This window comes from Mesocricetus auratus, unplaced genomic scaffold (genome assembly GCF_017639785.1).
Source record: "Mesocricetus auratus isolate SY011 unplaced genomic scaffold, BCM_Maur_2.0 Super-Scaffold_100011, whole genome shotgun sequence".
In the NCBI taxonomy this organism is placed as follows: domain Eukaryota; kingdom Metazoa; phylum Chordata; class Mammalia; order Rodentia; family Cricetidae; genus Mesocricetus; species Mesocricetus auratus.
Genome location: NW_024429195.1, coordinates 60321789 through 60334747, shown reverse-complemented (window position 1 = coordinate 60334747; position 12959 = coordinate 60321789).

Here is a 12959-nt window from a genome sequence, read left to right as displayed (position 1 = left end):
TCTTTTCTGTAAGAGAACAACAGTAAACACGAGCCTTCAGAAAAAGTACAGGTTTCCTTTCTATGCCTTCTAAACTAGACTGTGATCCAAGGTCTGATGTAAATAACTGAACTTGGTCTTGCCACATTTTCATGCCACTTTTATTCTGTCACGAGTACCTCCTTTAGCTTTACTGACCTATTTCTTGCTATTTGCCCTATTCTCTGAATGAGTATAGGACCCAAGTCATACTACTACAAATTAAAAGAAATAATTAGAGCTTTAAATAATTCTGTTTCCTCTGCTTCATGATATGCTCTTTTGAGGCCAGCAGGAGCTGTAGTTTGGGGATAACAGCAAAGGAGTAGAGATGAGGGCCCTGGTGGAACCCAGGCTCCCTCTGGACTCTGTTTTTCAAGGGCAATTTAATTTTCTATTTATTTCAAAGCAAATAAGCTGGAATATTTTTCTTGATAACAAATATTAGCAGCAACTTGAGCAATATAGTTGAGAACCCTAGTTAAATAATGTTGGTGGATTATCCTGAAAGCGATAACAGAAATCAGTTGTGATTCTAATTTAAATTTACCTCTAAAACACAATATGAAGTTAAAAGTCTATCGCCTATCTCTTTGCTTGCTGTAGATTCAAAGAAGGTAAAGTTGAATTTCAGCCAGGGATCCTCTGCCTACCTCTGCGTGGGGTGCAGAATGGGTCTCATTCACACCTCATAACAAAGAAAAGAAGCACCAGGAAGAAGAGGAGAGATGGGAGATGGGAGGCAGAAGGGGAGCAGGAGGGAGAAGAGAGCAGGGAAGGGTAGGTGAGGAGAGAAGGGGCTAAGAGTAGGGAGGAAGAAGGAAAAAGGGAGAGGAAAGGAAAGACAGAGTCTGGCATAGCTCCCACTTTGGAGACAGGAGTAAGTATAGGAGACTAATTATTATGAATAATTTAGAAAGCGAATAAGCTTGCACAAGGGCTCAGAGCACCCTGAAATGTTACTATGGAAAGCGTTCTCTCTGAATAGAAACAAAAGGATCATAGAACTTCAGTATATTATAAGTTGTGAAGATTATCGTGGTCCACCTGGACACTTGAAGGACACATAAAATTACCTGTCTGAAATGAAGCCTTTTGCACACCAACCACAAGGGCATATTCAGTATTAGAAGCCACATCTGATCCAAGATTAACTCACTAAATACTTGAAATTTCTGAACAACTAGATCGAGCATGACTATTTCTTTAACATCTGCAGTCAGGGATTCAACCTCCTCCATTTTTTCTTATAGTGTTTCCCAGCAGAAGTCCATTCAATGTACCCATAACCGTTCACTGGCAGTCCTTGAAGCATTCATCTAGCATAACACTGAAAAAATATTACCTTCATTTGATCTACATCAACTCTCTGAAAGGAAGAGCTACATGGGGTCTAGTAACCTGAATGTAAGTACCATTACCCTATGCTGCATCTTTCTGTCATCTCAAGTAAGGTGGGCATCGTATGAATATAGACTTATCAAAATATCTATCTTCTTTGATTGTCTTTATTAATTTAGGCTTTTAAAACATATTTATTTAATATGATGGATGGGTGATTCTTCTACACGTATGTTTGTGTACCACAAGCAAGCCTGGTTCCCTGGGAGGCCGAGGGTATTGGATCTTCTGAAACTGAAGTTAAAAATGGTTTTAAGTCACCAGTGTGTGCTAGGATTTGAACCCAGGTCCCATGAAAGAGCAACAAGTACTCTTAACCACTGAGTTCCAGTGACTTGTCTATTGTTGTTGCTGCTGCTGTATTTGTGATCAGGGTACTGTACCCAAGGCCTCACTTGTGCTAAGCAACTGATCCACAGCATAGCTCTATTGCTAGACTCACTGGTTATAACTCTATAGGGTATGTCTATCCTCAAAACAGTACCAACCTTATTTACAATCTGAGCTAAAAATTATGGATTTTGCTGATCTCTTCCTAACTGCATACAATAATTATAGATTTTCAGGATTGAGAATATTATCAACATTTTTAATTGTTATTGTAATTTTTGAAATAACCACTGCCTCACACTATAAAGAGACTTCGAGTTTTCCCCCTTTGATATTCTTACAGATTACCCTGATGAACTAAGGAGTCATAGAACTTAATGTTAATAGAATTATATGGAAACTGGTTAGGTTGTCAAGATTCAAAATAGCAACATGTGACTTTAAGCTATATGATACTAACCACTGTGAAAACCTATACCTCATCTTTTACTTTTACCCTCTCTCCTACTTCCACTAATTTTTCATTCTCTCCCTTACTTAATTTTTTATTCAGCATCTGAAAATTTATGAATCAATTTCCTCTGTAATTAGCACTGCTATCTACTGGGACAGGACACACAACAAATCTACAATCAACATCTATAGATTTTGTCTTTCTGACCCTTTAAAATCTAGATAGGCAGGGGGAAACCACACATACACATTCACATGTACAGATATATACCTAAATGCAATATGCTGAAATGGCAAATTTAAGCTAAGAGAAAATAAAGATAGGTATAATAATACCTTGGTAGGGCACAAACACAGGGCAATAAGACAGACACTAAAATATTTCTCAAGGAAACAGACTCAGAAATATATTAGGAGTAGGCCACAAGCTATTTCTTGATGCGGTTAATCTTTAAGTATTAGATACAGAATCTCGGTCAGGTGGTGAGGGGTCCAGAAGGAAAGGTGACACCACCAGTTCAATTCTCAGCCAAGGAAGGAGAAAACCAATTCCTGTTAACTGTCCTCTGATCTACTCTACAAGGGCCTCTTTGTACTCACATGTCCCTTCCCCACTAATAAATACAATAAAAATTTATAAAACCATTCACTGGAATCTAAACTAGAACATAAAATCATTTTTAGCATTTTAAGAGCATTCTGGAAGCACGGTCTGATGTCTGTAACTTCTCTCCAGATTGTGTTATAGCTATGTGTGAGCATTTCTGTTTTCTCAACTAGAATCCAAGACTTTAGCAATTACAGCAGGTGGCACTGTGCCAAATTCATAGCAAGTATCACAAATTAATTATCAATCATTTCCTTAGTTCATACATCATAGACAGGACTACTGGAACCTATCCAAGTAACTTTAAATAGGTTTAAACTTTAATTTTTCTCCTTTTTCAATACCTTTTGTACATTAGGAACTAAAACACTCATTATCTTCAGTGAATGATTCCCCTTTTACTCAGCAGCCAGAGGTGGTTTAATTTTAAAACTTTATTTTTTTGACAAGTCTATCCTTTACTATTGTATTTACACCATTGCCTCACCCTTCTTCTCTCCTCTTGTGTCCCCGCACACTCCCTCTTAAATTCGTGGCCTGTAACTTGTTATTGTTGTACACAATGTCTCATGTTGTCCTATTGTTTAGGACTAACCACTTGAGACTAAATACCACATCACAGTGGTTCTCAGCCTGTGGGTTGTGACCCCTTTGGCGATCAAACCACCCTTTCACAGGGATCACTAAAAACCATTGGAAAACAGATATTTACACCATGATTCACAACAGTAGCAAAATTACAGTTATGAAGTAGCAATGAAAATAATTGCATTGGTGGGGTCAACACAGCATGAAGAATTGTATTAAAGGGTCACAGCATAAGGAAGGTTGCGAACCACCAGGCTAGGCAGAGCCTAGAGAGATTTCTGCTATCTTGCCAGCATGTCTACTGGTGTAGCCATTACGCAAGCCATGCTTAGGCCAATATATTATTGAGATTTCATGGATACAGCATCGCTGTCATGTCTAGATGACATCTCACAGCAGGCATCCTGGTCCCAAGCCTTCTGCATTGTAGATGTATCAAGAACAGGCACCCCATGGCTACTTATTCTCTTCATTTTGGCCAGTTGTAGGTTTGACTGTTTTTATTTTAAAATTTACTTTCTAATTAAAATGAAAAGCTTCACATTTTTATGGAGTCACATGTGAAGTTTTGATACATGTTTGCATTCTGTTTTGCTAAAATTAGGCTAGACATTCCACAAATTCTACCCTTCATTGTGGCAAAAAACATTGAAAACTCTTTCTGTGGTTTTAGTTTTTGAAACATAAAGAGCATTAACATTATCTATAGGCAATCTACTATACAGAAGGGCACCAGAACTTTGTTCTCCTATTATTTACTGCTCATTGAACAAAATGTCCTCATCCTTATCTCCCTTCTATCCTCTCCCACCACTAAAACCCAGTGTTTCTCTTTCAGTGTGTCTGAGATACATTTCGTAGTTCCATATTAGGCCTTATAGCTTTGTATTTCTGTGCCTGTGTTATTTCACTTAGTGTAATGACCTTAAGTTCTATTCACACTGCCATAAATGATGGTATTTAATGCTCTGTATGGTTTAACAGTATATATAATATGTTATAGTTTCTTTATCCACTCATTGGTTGATGGACACATGCTTTTATTTTCTACTTCCTGATTATTATGAGTAATGTTATAATAAAAAAGGAAGTGAAGGTGTCTCTTTGACATGTTAATATAAATTAATTTGGAAATACAGTAGTAGGGAACAAATAGAGTCACATGAAAGAGCAAAAGTATTCAAAAAATGTAACATCACAAATAATCGGGGAAATGCAAATCAAAAGTACCATAAGATATCACCTCCCAGTAATTAAATTAGCTCTTGCCAAGTTGAAAGCAAGAAATGCTAGCAAGGACGAGAAGAGCATATATTTATACATTATTGGTAGGCATACAAGTTGCTACACTCATTATAGGAAGTATAATTGAGGATCTCCAAAATAATAGATATGGGAGGGAGAGAATCAAGAAGCCCCACCCTCCCTGAGGATTTGTCCTCAGTTAATGGTTGCTAGTGAAAGGACATACAGTTTCTTCAGTAATGTGGCTACTGGGAAGTGGCCTATGCTTCCTGTGAACAACCCTTCACCCACTGTTCTATAAGTAAGCCTAATTAGACTCATTAGGTCACTGAAAGATGAAAAGAAAAAATAGGCAATTGCCACATACCACAGCTATTCTAGTACTTGCTACATAATTTCTCAAAGACATAGGTAACAGCCTTTTGTGTTACATAGGGAGATTATTTGTCCTGGTAACTCTTTATTCCATTCTCTCCCAAATCACAAATGAAAGACAATTTTTCTATTTCTTTTGCCCAGATACTTGTAATATGAAAATTCCTTTTGATGGAAAAAAAGGGGGATAGAGCCAGGATATTCAACATGCCATCTGCCTTAAAAATTCTAAAGAAACAAGTATTCAAAGAACAGTGGATTACCATCCATTGGTGGTTTTTCATATTCCGCATACACGTGTAATTTGTGTGTTAACTGAAATGGTACTGTTTTTTATAAAGTTGCCCCCTCCACCAGTGAAATCACAGTACATGTGAGCCTGAACATCACACAAGGACTAAAAGGTACATTTTGTTAATGGCCTTTGGTTTGCCACTAAAACAAAAATAGGTTAAAGATAACACAAAAGAGCCTTTGATTAGCATGGCTCAGCAGGAAAACCTAGCCTTGAAGAATCTAATACAGACATGCCAAGGCATAAGAAGAAGAAATAAACAGGGGTTCCCATGGCTGAATAGAGGTAAGTACTTTTGACAATAGGTGACACTATGCACAGACATGTAAAATACATTGTTTGCAAATTGCTCTCCTTCTGCTTGGATTGTATTTTAGTATTACTTAAAATTACTTTTTGTGAAGTGCATAAAATATATAAAAGAATAATTCATGACACTTCCCCTAAGGGAAATTATAGTTGGAAAATTGAGTCAAATATGCAAGCCTTAATCATTAATGTGATAATTCAGGTGCTGTAATAGAGTTATAGACAGGATTCAGTTATAGGCACAAGAGTGCATTGATTATGTCAACACCTCTGGGTAGGAAGGACAGCCTGGAGGACTTAAGGGAGAACTGTGTACTTTAGTTGTTGATGGCTGAGAAATGACATTACAAATGATCAAGAGGAGACAGTGTTTCAGAAAGTGAAAACAAACTTCACAAAGGGACACCAATGCCTCTAAAAGCATCTAGGGAAATTCATCTGGCTAAGATGTAAGTTATGATCATAGAGGAGAAAAACAAAACAAAACAAACCATGAGCTTTGAAGTCAGACAAGCTTGGTCTCATAGCGTTGACCTACCATGGAGTATCTAGGTGACTTTGAACATGCTAATTAACTTATCTGAGTCTCATTTGTTAAGAGGAGAATAATAATTATCTTGTAGGGCTTCTGTGAAAGCTAAACGGGAACAAGTGTCTAAAAAAATTCCATATAGGTGACAGAAGATGTGTTTAAAAGGACAGGTGTGAACATCATTATCATGCTCATTGCCACCTTCCGACAGTAGTGCACTTCTAGAAGGCACTGTGCCCCTCCCTGCCTATATATGCAGTGCAGAGTTGAGGTTTCAGCAGAGGAAAAGCAAGCTGTCATGTCAACTTCTGCTGGGGAGAACTGTGCAGATGTTAACCACCACCAGGGCTCCAAAGAAATGATTTTATTTTATTTTTATTCTTCCCTCATATATTACATCCCAACAAAATTTTCCCATCCCTCTGCTCCTCCCAGTTCTTCTGACGCCTCCCCTCTTCCCCAGATCCATTCTCCCATTTCCTCTCAGAAATGAGAAGGCCTCCCAGAGATATCAACCACACACAGCATAACAAGATGTAACAAGAGTAGGCACAACCCTCATATCAAGGCTGGTTGGGCTAACACAGCGGGAGGGAAAGGTTCATAAGAGCAGAAGAGTGAAAAAAGAAAATGTGCTACATTTACACAATTGACTATTGCTCATCTGTTAAAAAATTTGACATCTCAGAATTTACAGGCAAATGGATGGAACTAGACAAAAAATATCATCTTGAGTGAGATAACCCAGACCCAGAAAGATGAATAAGGGATGTACTCACTTATAAGTAGGCATTAGATGTTAAAGAGTGGAATGATTTTAAGAAAGTCACTCTTGATGAGCCAATGAGATTTCTGTGTTCACTTGAAGGAGCATGGGAGGGTTGCTGACTACCCACAGGGTCATAGAAGACTTGCCGAAGGGCAGAGCCTGCTGTGTGGCCTTGTGAGTCCTTCTGTTAGCCTCTTTGCATTCTGATTCCTCCTCTCGTCCACAAGGGATGTTAGTGGGCCCAGTCTGACAAGGATCTTACTTGCCAGTAATCTCAGCTACTTTGATTCCAAGAGAGAAGTGGTGATGTCATGCTTGGAGGACAGTGATTCACAGAAAAAGCTCAGATTCATGTTTCAAGAACATCACACAGACAGCATAACAGAGGACAAAGAATCAAGGTAGGCAAAATGGTAAGACAGCAGCGAAATATTGCCCGCCCTGTGAATCTCTGAGCACAGAGCCAAGGCACTAAAACTCCAGACAGAGAGGAGAGGATAATCACACCTAATTTTTCCCTTTCTTATTTTCCATGTGACGCCTAAGTGGTTTGTAGAGGGTGTCGAATACAAAATTCACAATTGAGGTTGCTGTGGTTACAGAGGTATTGAAGAAAATCTTGTGCTTCTTCCAAGCTCCATTCTCCAAATGGTAATTTTTGATCAGCCTGTAGTTTAGGATATTTTGTTATAAATTCTACTGGGAAAAATCCTTTTAGTTATTATTCTTTTAGTAAATATGAAATATAGTGATGTGTCTCTCAAAATTCACTCCAGAATTCATCCAAGATATTTAAAACCCTGTACATGATAGTCAATGAAATTGGTTTTAGCATCATGTAACTGTGTCTAAGGGAGGGCCAATAAACACATGCTGCTTCTAGGCTTTGTAGTCTTTGCTCCTGGTACATTATCACACAAATTCTGCCATACACAGAGACTTATACAGCTTATTTTTTAAAGATAGCTTAGGTTTTGTAAAGCTATGATAGAAGCCATATTTTTAAAAACTGTCCATAAGTCCTCCAAACCCTTCTCCTAAGCCTTAATGTTGATTGTAAGAAGTATTGGTTCATTTTTATAGTCTTTTGTTGTTGTTGTTACTATGTGCCTACACACTGCGGCTCAGCGTTTAAAACTGGATGGCCTCAATTAGATCTGACTTTGCAGTCATTGCTTTTAAAATATATATGAGCAAATAACATGGCAGGCAAAAAAAATGTAGTACAACATGGTAGGACATGATAGTTATCGTCATGATACTAAAGACGGATGCTTGGTTATTTTTAATAACATTGCTCATAGTAGGAAGATAGATAGACCTGTACAATAGCCGATGCTGAGAGATGCCTTACATTTCCTAATCCATTTCCGTGTCCATTCATTCCATGGATAAATAATTAGAGATCATTTATTCACCATCAGACATTATTTAGAAACATGTCAGTAAATGAAATAGAACATAGTCTTTACTAGAGCTTGAAACATGCTTGGGTGAGTGAATGAAGCAACAGAAGACAGGAAGGGACATATTCAAAATAAAATAACCATGGAAGCAGTGTAAAGAGCTTCAGTTTTCAAAATAGAAGCCTGAGGGCTGGGAGGATGGTATATCCTGTACAGTCACTTGTTGGATCCTGATAAACTAATCTAATTTTCAGAGTCTGCATAAGGGTAGAAGCGGAGAACTGACTCTAAAAACTCTTCTGTGACCTCCGTACACTCGCTGGGGTAGGCATCTCCTACTATCATATGCATTCAACATATATTTGACAGAAATATATCAAAATTTAAAGGATAAGTGAAGCAGGGGAATGAAGTTGTAGAAGACAAAGAATAAAGATGTGAGACTTGCTGTATGGCATTTGGTGACTTTCTGTTTTTAAAATCACATCTTTTTTAAAATGCAAAGCACTGTCAATCATTAAGATGCAAAGATTTATATGCCATGAAAGGATAACAATTCTGAATATTCTAACGTACAAAGGAGATTCCTTCCAGCAGTCTTTTATTTTAATTATTCAGTGTATATTTATTTGGGTATGAAATAATTACAGAAAAAGAATAACATTGTGAGTAGAAGACATTATCATTCTCACTTTAGATATCTGAAGTTTTATTTATTCCTTTAATAACTACATACGTTGTTGCAGTATTTATTCAAAAACTAATTAAATCAGTTTCTTCCTCCAACATCATTGAATTAGGCTACCCTGCTGGTGGGGAGTGTAGAATTCCAAAAGCAAAATAATTTCAAGATGGTTTAAATTCATACTTGTGGAAATTAATGACTATGTAAGGAGAAAAACATGCTTCCAGCAAAGAAGTGAACAGAGAGGTAATTAGAGTGTACTCAATAATATCAAACTAATATTTTATGACTTATGTTCATGTTCTTCCATTTGATGATCATTTCAAAGCTTGATAAAAATCTGTTACAAATTAGTATCTTTAAAAAGTACACCCAAGTGAAAAGAAACTATCTGTTGGGAAAAAAACTATACAAAATGTTCTTATAATAATTGTCATCTCCATGATACATAAAGGTTTCCTTTGACTACTCTCACAATACATTCAGTACAAAACCATTTTTTGCTTTCACGTCCTCTACATCCAAACATACAGAAAATATATCCACATTCTCTTCAGAGAGTATGGATGATGTATATGTCAACATATGTATGGACATAAAACATATTTAATATTTGTGGCTGAAATAAAACCAATATGATTACTAAGTTATGTACTACTTCCTGTCCCATTCCCACAGGACTGTAGATATCTACTGTTAAATTACTATCTAATATTCCTTACCGAAAATTTGTAATTATTAAGTAGATACAACTGGATAGTAGCATCTTTAGTTATCTCCTTACACAGAACATTTTTTTTGCTTCCTTTAAATTTTTTATTCATTTTATACCAATTATAGTTCCTGTTCCCTCTCCTCCTCCCACTCCCCCTACTGTACCCCAGACCAGACCCCATCCACTCCTCAGAAAAGGTAAGGCCTCCCTCCCTCCTGCATCAAGGCTTATCAAGGCATCTCACCATGGGGAATGGGTTCCAAAAAAGCCAGCTCCTCAATACAGTTTACAAGAATGGGATCATATGTACAATTAATGCTATTGCTATCTTCATTCACATAGTTTCCTTCTCTTACTTTCCAGATCACTCCATCCCACTATCCATGTATCCCTCCAACAAGATCATAACTCAAAGCACAAAGTCTCTAAATCAACTGATTTTTGTACTGTTATTTTCTGTTATCTTAAACTTACTCATACATAAACATATTCCATGATTAATCAATATGCAAACTATACTTAAGACAACTGTCTTAGGTCTATGGCATTTTTCACTCAGCAATATCATCTGAAATTCCAAATTGCTCCTCTTCATATGAGTCAATTTCGAGACATACTTTGGAACATACACATATATGATATTTAATTTTGTAAATGTTCTTTTATTTATGTGATCAAAACATCATGATTCTATTTTACAGAAAAACAATACTTGAAGACAAGATACTGAGATACTGACTTAATAAGCACTTGCCTAGGCGCTAATATTGTATGGAAGGCCTTCAGAACAGAAAAGTTCTACTGGAAATAACAAAAATGAAATTTTTTATTTTTTAACTTTCACCTAAATGCCATTATTTCTGATAACTACTATTCTCCTTTCTTTTTCCAAGAGGTCAATTTTGTTTTGGGTTCCACATGAGAGTTAGATAATATAGCAATTATTTGTTGTGCATAACCTAATATGATCTTCTCTAAATTCATCCCTGTTGCTGAAAAATTCAGGATTTCCTTCTTTATATATCTTAAGTATATTTTGTGTGTATCTATCTATCTATCTATCTATCTATCTATCTATATATCCTTATCCATTCATTAATTCATGGGCAGGTACTTAGTGTGACTCTCTGTGCTGACTATTGTATTAATATTGCAATATGCACAGGGCTGCTGCTGTTTCTACACATTGATTTAATTTCCTTTTGGTACATACTTAGCACTGGGGCTGCTGTATTATATTACCATATTAGCAGTCTATTTATAACTTTTGCAGGACCCATATCCTGTTTTTCATAATGACCATACTAATTTACATTCCCACCAACAAGTGTTCCCTTCTCTTCACATCCTTACCAATAATAATTATCTTTGCTTTTTAAATATATATAATAACCATTCTAATAAGCATACAATGATACTGTGTGTTTTATTTATTCTTTGGAAATTCTTACATGCAGACAATGTATCTTGATCACATCTGTTTCCATTGACTCCCCCAAGTCTCCCCTGAACCACTCCCAAAACATCCACCTTCATGCTTCCTTTTTGTTTCTTTCTTTGAATAACCCCAGGACCAGTTAGTGTTGTTCTTATATGAATGGTGTGGGGCAACATGTCAGTGGTCACTCCCTCCAAACAGTGACTCTTCTTTCTCTCAGTAGCCATCGGCTAGCTACCAGTGGCTTCTCAGCTGGAAGTTGGACACCAGGAGTATTTCTTCATCCCAAGTTTGGAGGCCCTTGATCCAGAGACTGCCTCTCCTTAGAAATGAAGTATTTTTTGTGTGGTCCAGGGTAGCTTTTACAATGGGGTTCCTATGGAAGCTTATATGCCTCAGTCCATCTACTTTTTGCTTCCTGTGGTGCTCATTCCATCTTAGAAGCATTTCCCTTGTCTTGGTCTACTACCCTGAGAACTTCAACAGAAATAACTGCAGGAGCACAGGGGTCTAGAACACAGCCCACAGAATCAACTAAGCAGGGGCAGGGCTCATAGGGTCTCACAGAAACTTAAGCCGCAATGAAGGACCCTGTATAGGTCTGAGCTAGGTTCTCTGAATTTATTCTATGGTAGTAAAGCTGGGTGTTCTTCTGGGACTCTTAACAATGGCAATGGAGGCTGTCTCTGACTCTTTTGTCTGCTTTTAGAAACTTTTTCCTCCTTATAGGTTACCTCTTTCAGCCTTGATATGGAGATTTATGCCTACTCTTATTGTAGCTTGTTATGGCATGTTTGTTTGATATCCCTGGGAGGCCTGTTCTTTTTTTTCTTTTTTTTTTTGAAGAAGAAGAATGGATCTGGGGAAGATAGGAGGTCTGGGGGGAAGACTGGGAAGAGTGGAGGAAGGGGAAACTGTGGTCGGGAAGTAATGTATGAGAGAAGAAAAAAGAAAGAAGCAAGTGCCGGCACTGTGGCCCTGCATCTCCAGTACTGCAGCTGTAGAATATTCTTTCTTCACATTCAACCTACCTTAGATATTATATTTCACTATATCCACAAAGAATGTGCTAAGGTAGAACATGGACAGTCAGATGCAGAATACACAAAATAATAATACAAGGGAAGAGATGCACAGAGAAAGGTGCTGTTTTGTACAGAAATTGTGTAGACTGTAAACAATAAGACTGTGGAGGATAAAAGCTGGCAAAACAAAATGTTAGCCTGGAAACCTTCCTTTCATGAACTAAAGTAATATGATTTTTCTACACAGACAAATTGAGTGATCTCACTTTCAATAGAGTTTTATTAAGAGAATAATGAGTCCTTTTTTCCACAAAGAATGGCAAGTCTATGTGGGAGCATACATCTATACCAGGGAACAAAAGAGCTGAGAATAGTAAATATGTTGATTCATATAAATGAATGCTTGGGTAATCACTAAGAATCTATACACAGTAAAAAAAATGGTGAACTTAGCATATTCTTTGAAGATTTTTCAGTATATGTCATTTATTTATAGGGAAAAGGTATTTATAAATGATATGTATTTTAAATCTTTCAACAACCATTAACATGAAAATAAAATTAAACAAAATGCTATATAATAATAAAACAAGCTGTGACTCTAACCTGAACCCTGAAAAAAACATACACATTCTTGTAGAAGGCTTAAAGCAGATGAAATCAGCATAACATCTATAAAAGAAGGAGGATTTCAATTCAACCATATCGACATTAGGATTGGATGTTTGTGACCTAAATATTGCTACTAAGGCACAGGAATTGCCAGAG